Source organism: Euleptes europaea, chromosome 12, assembly GCF_029931775.1.
Source record: "Euleptes europaea isolate rEulEur1 chromosome 12, rEulEur1.hap1, whole genome shotgun sequence".
Classification (NCBI taxonomy): Eukaryota; Metazoa; Chordata; class Lepidosauria; order Squamata; family Sphaerodactylidae; genus Euleptes; species Euleptes europaea.
In genome coordinates, this window is record NC_079323.1 from 15,788,435 (window position 1) to 15,800,520 (window position 12,086).

Here is a 12,086-nt window from a genome sequence, read left to right on the forward strand (position 1 = left end):
ATCCTCCCCTTGTTACCTATTATCCTTTTGCTTTATGAAATAATTCTAGAGAGATGTTAGCCTGTAGCAGCAAAATAGAACAGAAGTCTAGTGGCAACTTTAAAGACTAACAAAATTTGCTGAAGAATGAACTTTCATGAGTCAGAGCTAATTTCATCAGATGGATGGAGAACAACCTTTGCAGTCACTTAGAGTTACAAGCAACAGGTGGGCTTGAACAACGACTTAGACTTTCTCTCTCCCTGTAGGTATTAATAGCTTCGCAGGACCCACCCTTTGCATTTATTAATTAGTTCTGCTTATCAAGTTTCACACTGTACCTTCCTTGATTAGATTTTCTGTTTATTGTAATTTATCCATAAAGAGTGGTCCTGAGCCACTCAGTACAGACTGATTTCTCTTTGACTGGTTACTGATTCAAACTGCTTTCTCTTTGTAACATCTCCCAGCATCTTCAACTCCAGGTAGAAATAACTGCCAAGGATGTATACTCCATGCACTGGGTGTTCTGAGGTCTGACTCATGAAAATTCACGCTGGAATAAATTTTGTTAATCTCTAAAGTGTCACCAGACTTCTGTTTTATTTTTACAAAATAATTGAGCGTTTCCTGTGTTTTACTTGTAGAAATGTATTTTCCATCTTCGGTCTTTTTTCAAGACTTTATTTTCCTGTGATATTTTAATATACAGGATACATTGCTGTATGAAGACAAAGCATATATCATGCAATGGGATTGACTGAACCAGTATATGTTGGGGTTTGTCCTAATACTGGTGTCCCAGAAAATGGATGTAAGGTCATCTTCTAAACATATGTTGGATGAAAGAAACCCTACAACGTTTTGTTTTGCTTGAAGGTAAGGGAATTACAGAAAAGTGAATGGGAGACTCTGTGTTAGTGCTGTCAAGTCACAGCTGACTTATGGCTACCCTGTAGGGTTTTCAAGGCAAGAGGTATTCCGAGGTGGTTTGCCATTACCTGCCTCTGCCTGGGCTGAGATTGTTCAGCAGGCTTTATGTAGAGAAGTTCTCCAAACTAGAGTCTGCTGCTCTTAACTGCTAAATCACGCTGGCTCCGGAAAGATTATTATCTTGTGGTTATTTACTTCTGATACCAGAATTCCTACGTGGGATGGCAGGGAGAAGTTTTAAGTGAGGCTTTAGCCATTAGGAGCCCAGTAAACTATCTGGAATACTAAATTTACTCCCTACAATAGATGTTATGTTCAAATTGCGTTTGTGTACCGGCTCCCTCCATTTGCAATAAGTTAAAAAATGCTGGCTCTTCAGTAAACCAGCAAAACTGAAAACACTGGCAATGGAGATACTGAATGAGAAAGAGCAGGAGAGGAATTCACAGTTCCCTCACAAATACATTCATCAGTGCTTCAGGAATTCAGATGAGGTTTGAGTATTTGCATTTTGGTGAAAACGGAATCAACTTGAAAAATAGTTCATTTCAGCAAAATAAGATATTGGGGAGAGAGGGGACCAAATTTTTCAGCTGCAATTTATATTGAACAGCAATGCACTGGAGAAGCATTTAGCTTGATTAATTTGGGTGGGTCCAGTTTTGGAATTAAAAGGGTTGATCTGTTGGATGCTTCTTGAGGTCATTTCCAGACATTTTGAAAGAGTTTCCATACATGGAGAGGATGAGTGTAGTCCTTCGACAGGGATATCTTCAGGCTGGATTCCATGGCATAGATCTTGCAGTCATTTCCACTGTTTCCATGAATCCAAACTTGTGGGGAGGAGGTAGACTGGAACTTATTGTTGAGTTTATTTATTTAAACTGGGTCAAAAATCCATGGGCGAAAACTCACGGTCGCTTTAGCCTCCTTTCTTCCCTGTTCCAGCCAGGAACAGCCCATTGTTATAATTCAAATACGCTGAATAAATTCTGGTTTGGTCAGGAGGTAAGTTTCTTGTCTGGACTGGTTTTCTTTCAGAAATCTCTCTTCCAAATACAACTTCATTTGCATTGTTTACCATATGTTGACTTTCCAACTTATTTTTGCCCCCAATTGTCTATAAAGCCAATTCACATGAAACTTCTAGATGCGTCAGCCGGTTCTCCTTTCACTCTGTTGATGCAGTGGAGAAACCAGAAACAACCAATCAGTCTTCTCAGTCGGGAGATGGGAGGGCAGAGTTGGTAGAAGAAAAGCAGCTGTTTGACGGTCATTCTCCTCAGATAGAGTCTAGACATTCTTGAAAGGGAGGTTAGAGGTATCCCTATCTTGTAGTCTGCATTCAGGAAGAAGCAAACCAGGTCTAGTGTGGTGGCCTGGAGGGGAGACACACTGATTTGTCGGCTTTCAAACTCAGTATTCCTGAGTAGAAGGAATCTGAAGAGGCAGATTCAGGACAGAATGGTCCTCAATCTTAAACTAGGCTGAAAAACCTGGGAGGATTGTTTTGTCTGTTTTACCCTCATATAGTAGACTGCCAATTTCTGGCTATCTCTGTAACACCTTACCCATTAGTGACGCTGGCCTTTTATGCAGGAACGTTTCCCCGCGGTCACCCTGCTGACTGCTTCGGGGCTTCCTTTTGATTACGCATGCCTTTTCCCGACCTTCAGAGGTTGCCTCGCTGCCCCTGCGTGTTTTGCCCATCTTTTGCAGATGCTGTTTTAGCCAGAATCTGGAAAACGCGGGCAAAACGCACGGGAAGAGCGAGGTGACCTCTGACGGTAGGGAACGGCATGCATAGTCAAAAGGAAGCCCCGAAACAGTTGACGGGGGAAGACTGCGGGGAAACATCCCTGCATAAAAGGCCACTGTTTCTCCAAGTTTCCCCCACAGTTACAGTTGTATACAGTTTATTCCTGATCACTATTCCCCCACACAGGTAATAAATCAATGTCTGATTTTGTTTACTGCTGGACTCTTGCTTGGTATATAGGAGTGGACAAAATTATGACAGGTTAAATACTAAGGCAGGGGAGGAGAAGAAGAATAGGTTTTTATATGCCGACTTTATCACTTAGGAAGAATCAAACCGGCTTACGATCACCTTCCCTTCCCCTTCCCACAACAGACACCCTGTGAGGTAGGTGGGGCTGAGAGAGTGTGACCAGCCCAAGGTCACCCAGCTGGCTTCATGTGTAGGAGTGGGGAAACAAATCCAGTTCACCAGATTAGCCTCCGCCACTCGTGTAGGAGTGGGGAATCAAACCCGGTTCTCCAGATCAGAGTCCACCATTGGGTCTCCCAGCACACCAGAAGCAGACATACCAGTGTCAGTTCTTTGCCTCACAAGTGGCTAGCAACCAATGAATCACCCAGCACTAACAGGCCAATTTGGCCTCTCTGAGTTTACCGTGACGGGGCAGAGAGGCTGGGGTGAGTCCTCCAATCTTCACCATCTAACATGCTGCCAATTAGAGGACAGTGGTGTTTTATTAAGTGTGGTCTCTTCCTGATCAAAATAGGAAAAGCTTCAGGGTTGCACTCACATATGCAAGCCTATAATGACTTCCGAGAAATAACAAAACCCACACAAAGCCACGCCCAACGAAGAACGTCACAGTTACCTATTTCTTCAAAGCCACGCCCAACGAAGAACGACACAGTTACCTATTTCTTCAAAAGTGTCTTTAAAAAATCTGAGCTGTTTTACAAATTGCTATTATGTGGCAAATCTTTAGGGCAGTGATGGCGAACCTTTTAGAGACCGAGTGCCCAAACCGCAACCCAAAACCCACTTATTTTATCGCAAAGTGCCAACATGGTAGGGGATTTCACTGAAAGGTGGGAGGCGCCGCAAAGCCCGCGCTGTGGCCCGAGTGCTCTGCTCCCCTCCAGCTATGCCACGCTGTGAGCTATGCTCCCCTCCAACCTAGCTCCTCTCCAACCCCACCACGGGAATCACCTTCGCCACAGACTCAACAGGCTGCAGTCCACGCCGCTCCCTCACGCTGCATGTGAGCCGCCCTGCTGCATGTGACGGGAGGGAGGAAGCGCTCCCATTGGGCTGCTGGGCAGAGGGGTGGGTGATGGGAGAAATGCCCTCAGGCGCGCATGGAGAGCGGGAGGGGAGCAGCCCGGTCCTGCGTCCCTCTGGCTTTCTAGTAATGAACTCAGGTGGACTCTGTGCTGGGGCGACGGCGTGCGTGCCCACAGAGAGGGCTCTGAGTGCTCCCTCTGGCACGCGTGCCATAGGTTCGCCACCACTGCTTTAGGGTGTTACAGCTTCTTACAGCACTCAGATGAAGGCAACCTGGCCCCAACAGCGTGTTCCTTTTAAAATGACACATAAGATACCACGCTTGTAGTCTGTTGGAATCGGCAGGAAATGTGACTACACCCTGAACCCAGACTGTTCACTAGTTATGCGTCAGACCCTTTCCCAACCTCCAGGATATTTCTTGGGTCCTAGGTTTAAAAGAAGTTGCTTTTATCTTCGCTCGTCTAAGGTATGAATTTGTCACGCCACCTATGTCTCTGTCACCTTCAGGAAGGATTAATCCAACGCTCTTGAGATGGGTATACAAACGAACAAGAAATGAGTCATGAACTAGTATAGATTTAGCTGATACCTGCATTATACATGGGGAAGTCTGATCTGAATATATTATTACGCATGCCTCCCAAGCTCCTGCATGGCTTGCCAACTTGTTTTCAGATTCATTTTTAAAAGGCTTACATCTACGCTTTAGGTGACCTCTGCAACTCCAGATAGGGTTGCCAACCTCCAGGTACTAGCTGGAGATCTGCTGTTACAACTGATCTCCAGCAGATAGAGATAAGTTCAGCTGGAGAAAATGGCCACTTTGGCAATTGGACTCTATGGCATTGAAGTCCCTCCCCTCCCCAAACCCCTCCCCAGTATACTTTTCCTGTTTCCCATGGCATTTTCTACGGCCTGCTCAGCTCATAGAACAGAATTGGGTGGTCAAACAGCCCATACCACTTTAAACTACAGGTAGAAGATACTAGTTTTTAATATTCCCTGCAGGTAGGAAACTAGCATACAAGGAAGAAAATCTCTAGCTATAGAGCATGCACCTGTGGCAGCCATTTTCTCCAGGGGAACTGATTTCTCTCAGCTGGAGATCAGTTATAATTGGAAATCTCCTGCTAGTACCTGGAGGTTGGCAACCCTAACTTTAAAAGATTCAACTCCTCAGTTAAAGACTGAGCACCTGAATAATAAGTAGGGTTGCCAACTCGGGAAATACCTGGAAATTTTGGGGGCGGAGCCTAGGGTTGCCAGGTCCCTCTTTGCCACCAGTGGGAGGTTTTTGGGGTGAAGCCTGAGAAGGGTGGGGTTTAGGAAGGGGAGGGACATCAATGCCATAGAGTCCAATTGCCAAAGCAGCCCTTTCTCCAGGGGAACTGATATCTATCAGCTGGAGATCAGTTGTAATACTGGGAGATCTCCAGCTACTACCTAGAAGTTGGCAACTCTAAGCATTCTTCAACTGCAGTCCTGTGCAGGGTTATACTTTTCTACACCATTTGACCTCAGTGGGCTTAGAAGGATGTAACTCTGTTTAGGATTGCATTGTTAGGCTCTTTACTGATTCTATTAAGACTATAAATGAGGAGAACAAAATGAAGTTCAAACCAGATAAGACATAGGTGATGTTGGCGGGAAGGGCTGCTGCTGTAAATGAGAATGTTCTTCCTACCATTGATGGTGTGCAGCTTTCACTGATTCTATTAAGAACTTGGCTCCTGGTCCCCTGTTAGAGAAACAAGTGTCCATGGCAGCGAAAAATGCAGACATCTGAAGTATGTATCCACGCTGATACATACTTCAGGCTTGAGGCTAGAATACTGTAACTCACACTACATTGAGCTGCCCTTCAAGGCATTCTGGGAACTGCATCTGTTACCTGGGGCTAGTTGAAGGACCATGTTACTCCTATTCTGGATGCTAATTAGTTTCAGGTCCGATTGAAGATGTTGGTGCTCACTCTGAAAGCCCTTCATAGCCTGGGGCCCACAAACATGAAGGACCACTTCTCCCTGCATGTTCCTGTGCAGCAGTTCCAATCTTCTTGGCAAGGACTATTATCAGTCCCTCTGTTATCAGTCCTACTGTTTAAGGCATGTTCTGCCATAGTCTAGTATCAGCCTTGTTCAGGGGTTTCCTCCGTCCTCTGGAACCGGCACTGAGTGGTTCCTCAGTGGAACAGGCTTCCCTGGGAGGTGGTAAGCTCTCCTTCCCTGGAGGTTTTAAAGAAGAGGTTAGATGGCCATCTGTCAGCAATGCTGATTCTATTACCTTAAGAAGATGATGAGAAGGAGGGCATCATGGCCATCTTCTGGGCATGGAGTATGGGACACTGTGTGTGTGTGCGGGGAGGTAGTTTTGAATTTCCTGAATTGTGCAGGGGGTTAGACTAGATGACCCTGGTGGTCCCTTCTAACTCTATGATTCTATGAAGAAGACATCAGGGGTGTTCCTATCCTTTCAGATTTCCAGCAAGGTGACAAAACAGAGCTGATCTAGAGAGCTTTGGGGGCAGCCTGAGTCTGGAAGAACAGGAGAATACCTTGCTGGCTTAGGCAAAAGTGGTTTTAGCCCTTGTAACATGTCTTTTTTTACCTTGGTTTTATTAAATTGCTTATATTGTTTTTACATTGTTTTTTATCTGCCTTGCGTCCTGGATGCCTTGGAGAAAGGCAGGGATATAAACATTTTAAATAAATAAAACTTGTGATGGTGCTGTTTTAAATCTTGCTTCAGCAATAAACTTGCCGGGTGGCATGAAGCAAGCCTCTCTGTCTCCGTGTCCTCTCCCTCCCTTCCATTTTAGCTATTTACTTAAAATATTTATATCCCTCCTTATCTCCTTGGACTCAAGGTAGCTATCATGGCAACAACCAGCTGCAAATGCATAAAATTAACATAACAGTAAATCAGCAAGATACGAACAGCACATGAGATAACAAATCTGCCCAAACACTTTGCCCTCCACCAAATGCCTTTTAAAATAAGGCCATTTTGCACATCTTCCTGAATGTGCAACATGCCTCTGCCCTTCCATCTAGGATGAGGATGAAGATAATACTGGCTTGCTTATTCCCCAGGGTTTCTGGAAGGCCAGTCGAGATAACATGTGAAACCTTTGACATTTTCAGCTAGGCAGCCATTTAGTGCCTAAGAGGGCATTTTTAGCCCAATCACAAACATTAAGGTTGACAAAGTGTCTTCCTAAGACGTTGCATACGAAGAAGAAGAAGAAGAAGAAGAAGAAGAGTTGGTTTTTATATGCCAACTTTCTCTACCACTTAAGGCAGAATCAAACCAGCTTACAATCACCTTCCCTTCCCCTCCCCACAACAGACACCCCCATGAGGCTGAGAGAGCTCTAAGAGAGAAGAGAGAGCAGTGACTAGCCCAAGTTCACCCATCTGGCTTCATGTGTAGGAGTGGGGAAACAAATCCAGTTCACCAGATTAGCCTCCGCAGCTCATGTGGAGGAGTGGGGAATCAAACCTGGTTCTCCAGATCAGAGTCCACCGCTCCAAACCACTGCTCTTAACCACTGCATCATGCTGGCTCCCAAGGGAATTATTATTATTCACATTTTATTATTCACAAAAGCAAATGTTCTCCGCTATAACATCTGCAGAGGGACCCAAATTGGATTGGAAACACAGCCCCAGGGGAGAACGGCTTAATGCTCTCCCCCCTCCTCCCGTCGCCATGTACAGTTTCACTAATCAAAACCAACACCCCTCCTAACATTGTCATTTCTGGGTTGGGAAATTCCAGATTTGGGAGTAGACCCTGGGGAGGGTGGGGTTTGGGGAGGGGAGGGGTCTCCAGGTGATAGAGATCAGTTCACCTTGAGAAAATGACCACTTTGGCCATTGGACTCTATGGCATTGAAGTCCCTCCCCACTCCAAACCCCAGCCTCCTCAGGATCCGCCCCCAAAACCTCCCACCGGTGGCGAAGAGGAACCTGGCAACCCTAATTACAACTAACCCTAACCCTAATCTCCAGCCAATAGAGATCAGTTCACCTAGAAAAAATGGCTGCTTTGGCCATTGGGCTCTATGGCATTGAAGTCCCTCCCTTCCCCGAACCCCTCCCTCCTCAGGCTCCACCCCCCCCCCCCAAATCTCCAGATATTTCCCAACCTGGAGCTGGCAACCCTAATAATGTCATATAAATCTGCCCTTCATAGCAGCCATTTCCTTCTGGGGAACTGAACTTTGTAGTGTGGAGGTTAGTTGTAATTCTGGGAGCTCTCCAGGCCCTACAACAAGGGTGGGGAACGTCAGGCCCGGGGGCCATATAAGGCCCACCAAATCATTTGGTCTGGCCCTCCATGGGTCCTGGCAGATCTCTAGCTCAGAAGGATGCTGCCCTGCCTGAATCTCTTGGGCCCAGCTGGGGACGGCAGAGCTCAAAAGCGAGTCACTCTACCTGGCAGACACTTCGAGCCGTCTCCGGCTGTGCCTCTTGGGTAAATGTTTGACCAAATACAGCAGGCTAATTTTTAAGCTGATAATTTTGTATGGCCCACGAATGATGTCATAAATATCCAAATGGCCCTTGGCAGAAAAAAGGTTCCCCACCCTTGCCCTACAAGGAGGTTGGCAACTCTATACCTGTCCCTGGGATTCATTACATGATCATATCACCAGGTGGCTTCTTTGCTTCAGCTAGCAACCTTCCCTGCCATCTGCCTTCTCCTCAAGGATGTTCTGAAGATTAGGGCAGGACCAGCATCAGCATAGCCTGAGGTGGGGCCACAGCTCAGTGTTTCCGGCAGGGCCCACTGCTGCACAGCCCTCCAACCAGATGTTGCCAGCTTCAGGTTGGGAAATACCGGGAGATTTTAGGGGCAGAGACGGAATAGGGCGTGGTTTGAGAAGGGGGAGGGCTTCAATGGGGCATGATGCCATACAGCCCACCTTCCAAAGCGGCCACTTTCTCCTGGTGAACTGATCTCTCTCGGCTGGAGATCAGTTGTAATAGCAGGAGATCTCCAGCCACCACCCGGAGGTTGTCAACCGTATGCCAGGGGGAAATGTGCAGGTGGTGTACAAAGGTGGCAGTCCTGGCAGGCCCAGTGGGGGTGTTCCCATCTGTACACACCACCCAGTGGGAACAACACATAGTCAGTGCGAAGACTCATGAATGGGGCACAGTTTGGCCACTTCTGAGGCAAAGTGTATAAAGGATGTCTCTGTATGTGGCTAGCTCAGTATACATGTCCCTGAATACACCTGCCTATCCAGATATTTGGTGAGCTATATGGATATGTAGGAGCCCTGTGTTGCAGAGTGGTAAGCCGCAGTACTGCAGTCCAAGCTCTGCTCACGACCTGAGCTCGATCCCAACAAAAGCTGGTTTCAGGTAGCCGGCTCAAGGTTGACTCGGCCTTCCATCCTTCCGATGTCGGTAAAATGAGTACCCAGCTTGCTGGGGGTAAAGGGAAGATGACTGGGGAAGGCAATGGCAAACCACCCCGCAAACAAAGTCTGCCTTGGAAACGTCAGGATGTGACGTCACCCCATGGGTCAGGAATGATCCGGTGCTTGCACAGGGGACCTTTACCATTTTTTATAAATGGATATATATGGATATGTATATATTCATATACATATATTGATACGTATACGTTCACGTACAGTTCAATAGAAAGAACATAATGATATGTTGATATTACAAAAGGGATTTCTTTGAATCCTGTTTGAGGGACTGTGTAAAGTCTTACAACAACAGGTAACTGCTCCTCCTGCCAACACCCTGCATGTGCCCTTCCTTTCCTTTCCTCATTTAAAGATCTTGAATGACCAGTTGGAGAAGTGTACACACCCTTATAGTCTTCCTTACTCACTGGCTGAGCTGGAAGCTCTTGCAACAGGCTGAGCAGGTGAATCTCTGGCAACTGATGACTATCTGGGAGGCTCTAATATTTGCTCTCTTAAACTATTTCTTCAGGACCTACTTCCCCAGTTTGCACACATACTGGAAGGCAGGGAACCTGGAAGGATTTACAGGGGAGAAGTCCCTCTTCCCCTGCTGGCTCCCACTTCCTCTTCTCTTGCTCTGCCTAAGCATGCATTTTTCTCCCCCTTCCCCTTGTCCAGTCCCCTTCCCCTCACCCAGTCTCTAGCTCAGTGGTAGAGCATCTGTTTTGCACATGGTAAGTCCCTCTCCAGTTCAAGGGAGCAGGCAGTAAACAATGTGAAAGACCTCTGCTTCAGACCCTGGAGACCCCCTGCAGCCTGAGGAGACAGAACAGACAAATATATTGGTGGGTTTCTCCAACAGACCAAATAGCACCCCCGGGGACAATTCAGGTCAGAAAAATGGTGTGTGTGAGTGGGGTTGCCAACCTCCAGGTAGTGCAGGAATCTTAGGCTATAATTAATACAACACAAATGAGTGAAACATCAAAATGTAATCAATGCATACAATAGTGGAAAAGGACAAACATACAACTATATACAATAGTATTTCAATAATCCACAAAGGTATGTCTAAATACATTTTCTTCAATAGTCCATAAGGGTACATAGATGCCATAGAGTCCAATTGCCAAAGCTGTCATTTTCTCCAGGCAATTGGACTCTATGGCATCAAAGCCCCTCCCCTCCCCAAACCCTGCCCTCCTCAGGCTCCGCCCCAAAAACCTCCCACTGGTGGCGAAGAGGGACCTGGAAACCACTATGTGCGTGGGGGAGCAGTGCTGTTTTAATGATGTTTTAACTTTGTAATACTGGTCAAGGGCTGCAACAAATTATAATGAAAATGAAACTGGGCATGGTGTGCACAAGAATGGAAGGGAACTCACAAATCGTGTGTGACTGTTACTTAGGATAGAGCCAGGTGCGGACAGTGGGATGAACCTCTGTTCTCCATAATGTATGACTCGGCCAATATAGACCAATGGCCTGACTCAATATAAGGCAGCTTCAGTGATGTGATACTTTTCTGTTCACATTTTCATTTGTATTTTGAGGGAGACATCCGGCATGTACACACAGACATCACTGATAACTTGGGGGCGGGGGCTAACCATCAATATATTTAACTTTTTAATATTTCTTTGTAAACCTTGGGATTACCCCTAGTTAACAAAAACATGCCCTGACCTGGAGGGCCCAGGCTAGCCTGATCTCATCAGATCTCGGAAGCTAAGCAGGGTCAGCCCTGGTTAGTATTTGGATGGGAGACCACCAAGGAAGTCCAGGGTTGCTGTGCAGAGGAAGGCACTGGCAAACCACCTCTGTCTCATGCCTTGAAAACCCCATAAGGGGTCAGCTGACGCATATTTGAGTCAGCGTTTCTCGGTGCGTGTGTGCACTCACCCCTCCCACTTGCAAAGGGACGGAATAATTTTTTTAAGGAATTAGTTTGATCAGAAAGCTCCATAAGTCATGACGTGTTGCAAATAAAATAAGCAAAGTAGCAGTGCGAATGGACACTTTTACCCAGCAATCCTATGCAGGCTAATATTTCAGACCGGACAGGGAAAGTCTTAATGGTCCAGTTACTCAGAACCCCGTTCTTTTGTAATAAGAGATGGGATTGGGCTGCATAATCTCAACACAAAGACAACTGCAAATAAACGGATCAGAGCTGGACTTTAGCTTTCCTTGCCGGCTCTCATTAAGCATCTTCTTCAATGGTACTATCACAGATTGGTTATCCTCCATGGGATACATTTGTCCGGTGTCAACAGTGGATTCAGACAATATCCGCAATGCTATGAGAATGAACTATGCTGTCTCGAAAATAGATCTAATAATAATGGTTGACTCTATTATGTGGATCTAAAAATCTGAAAGGGAGGGATGCCCAAAGTTTCAGTATATGTTTTTGGGGTGTGTGTGTGTGTGTGTAAAGTGCTGTCAAGTCGCAGCTGACGCAGTATTCTCCACAGCATCCCCTTGCGTCCATCATTTTCTCCACACTGCTTCTGCCAGAGAGCTGACAGCTTTTTTTAAAAAAAAATTGGTAGTAGGTATATAAAGGAAGACCCAGCCCTCCCTTTGCAAGACCTGAGCAAGGCTGTTAAGGACAGGACATTTTGGAGGTCATGAATGCTGCCATAAATTGGAAGCGACTTGTCAGCACTGTTCACACACATATCGCTAATT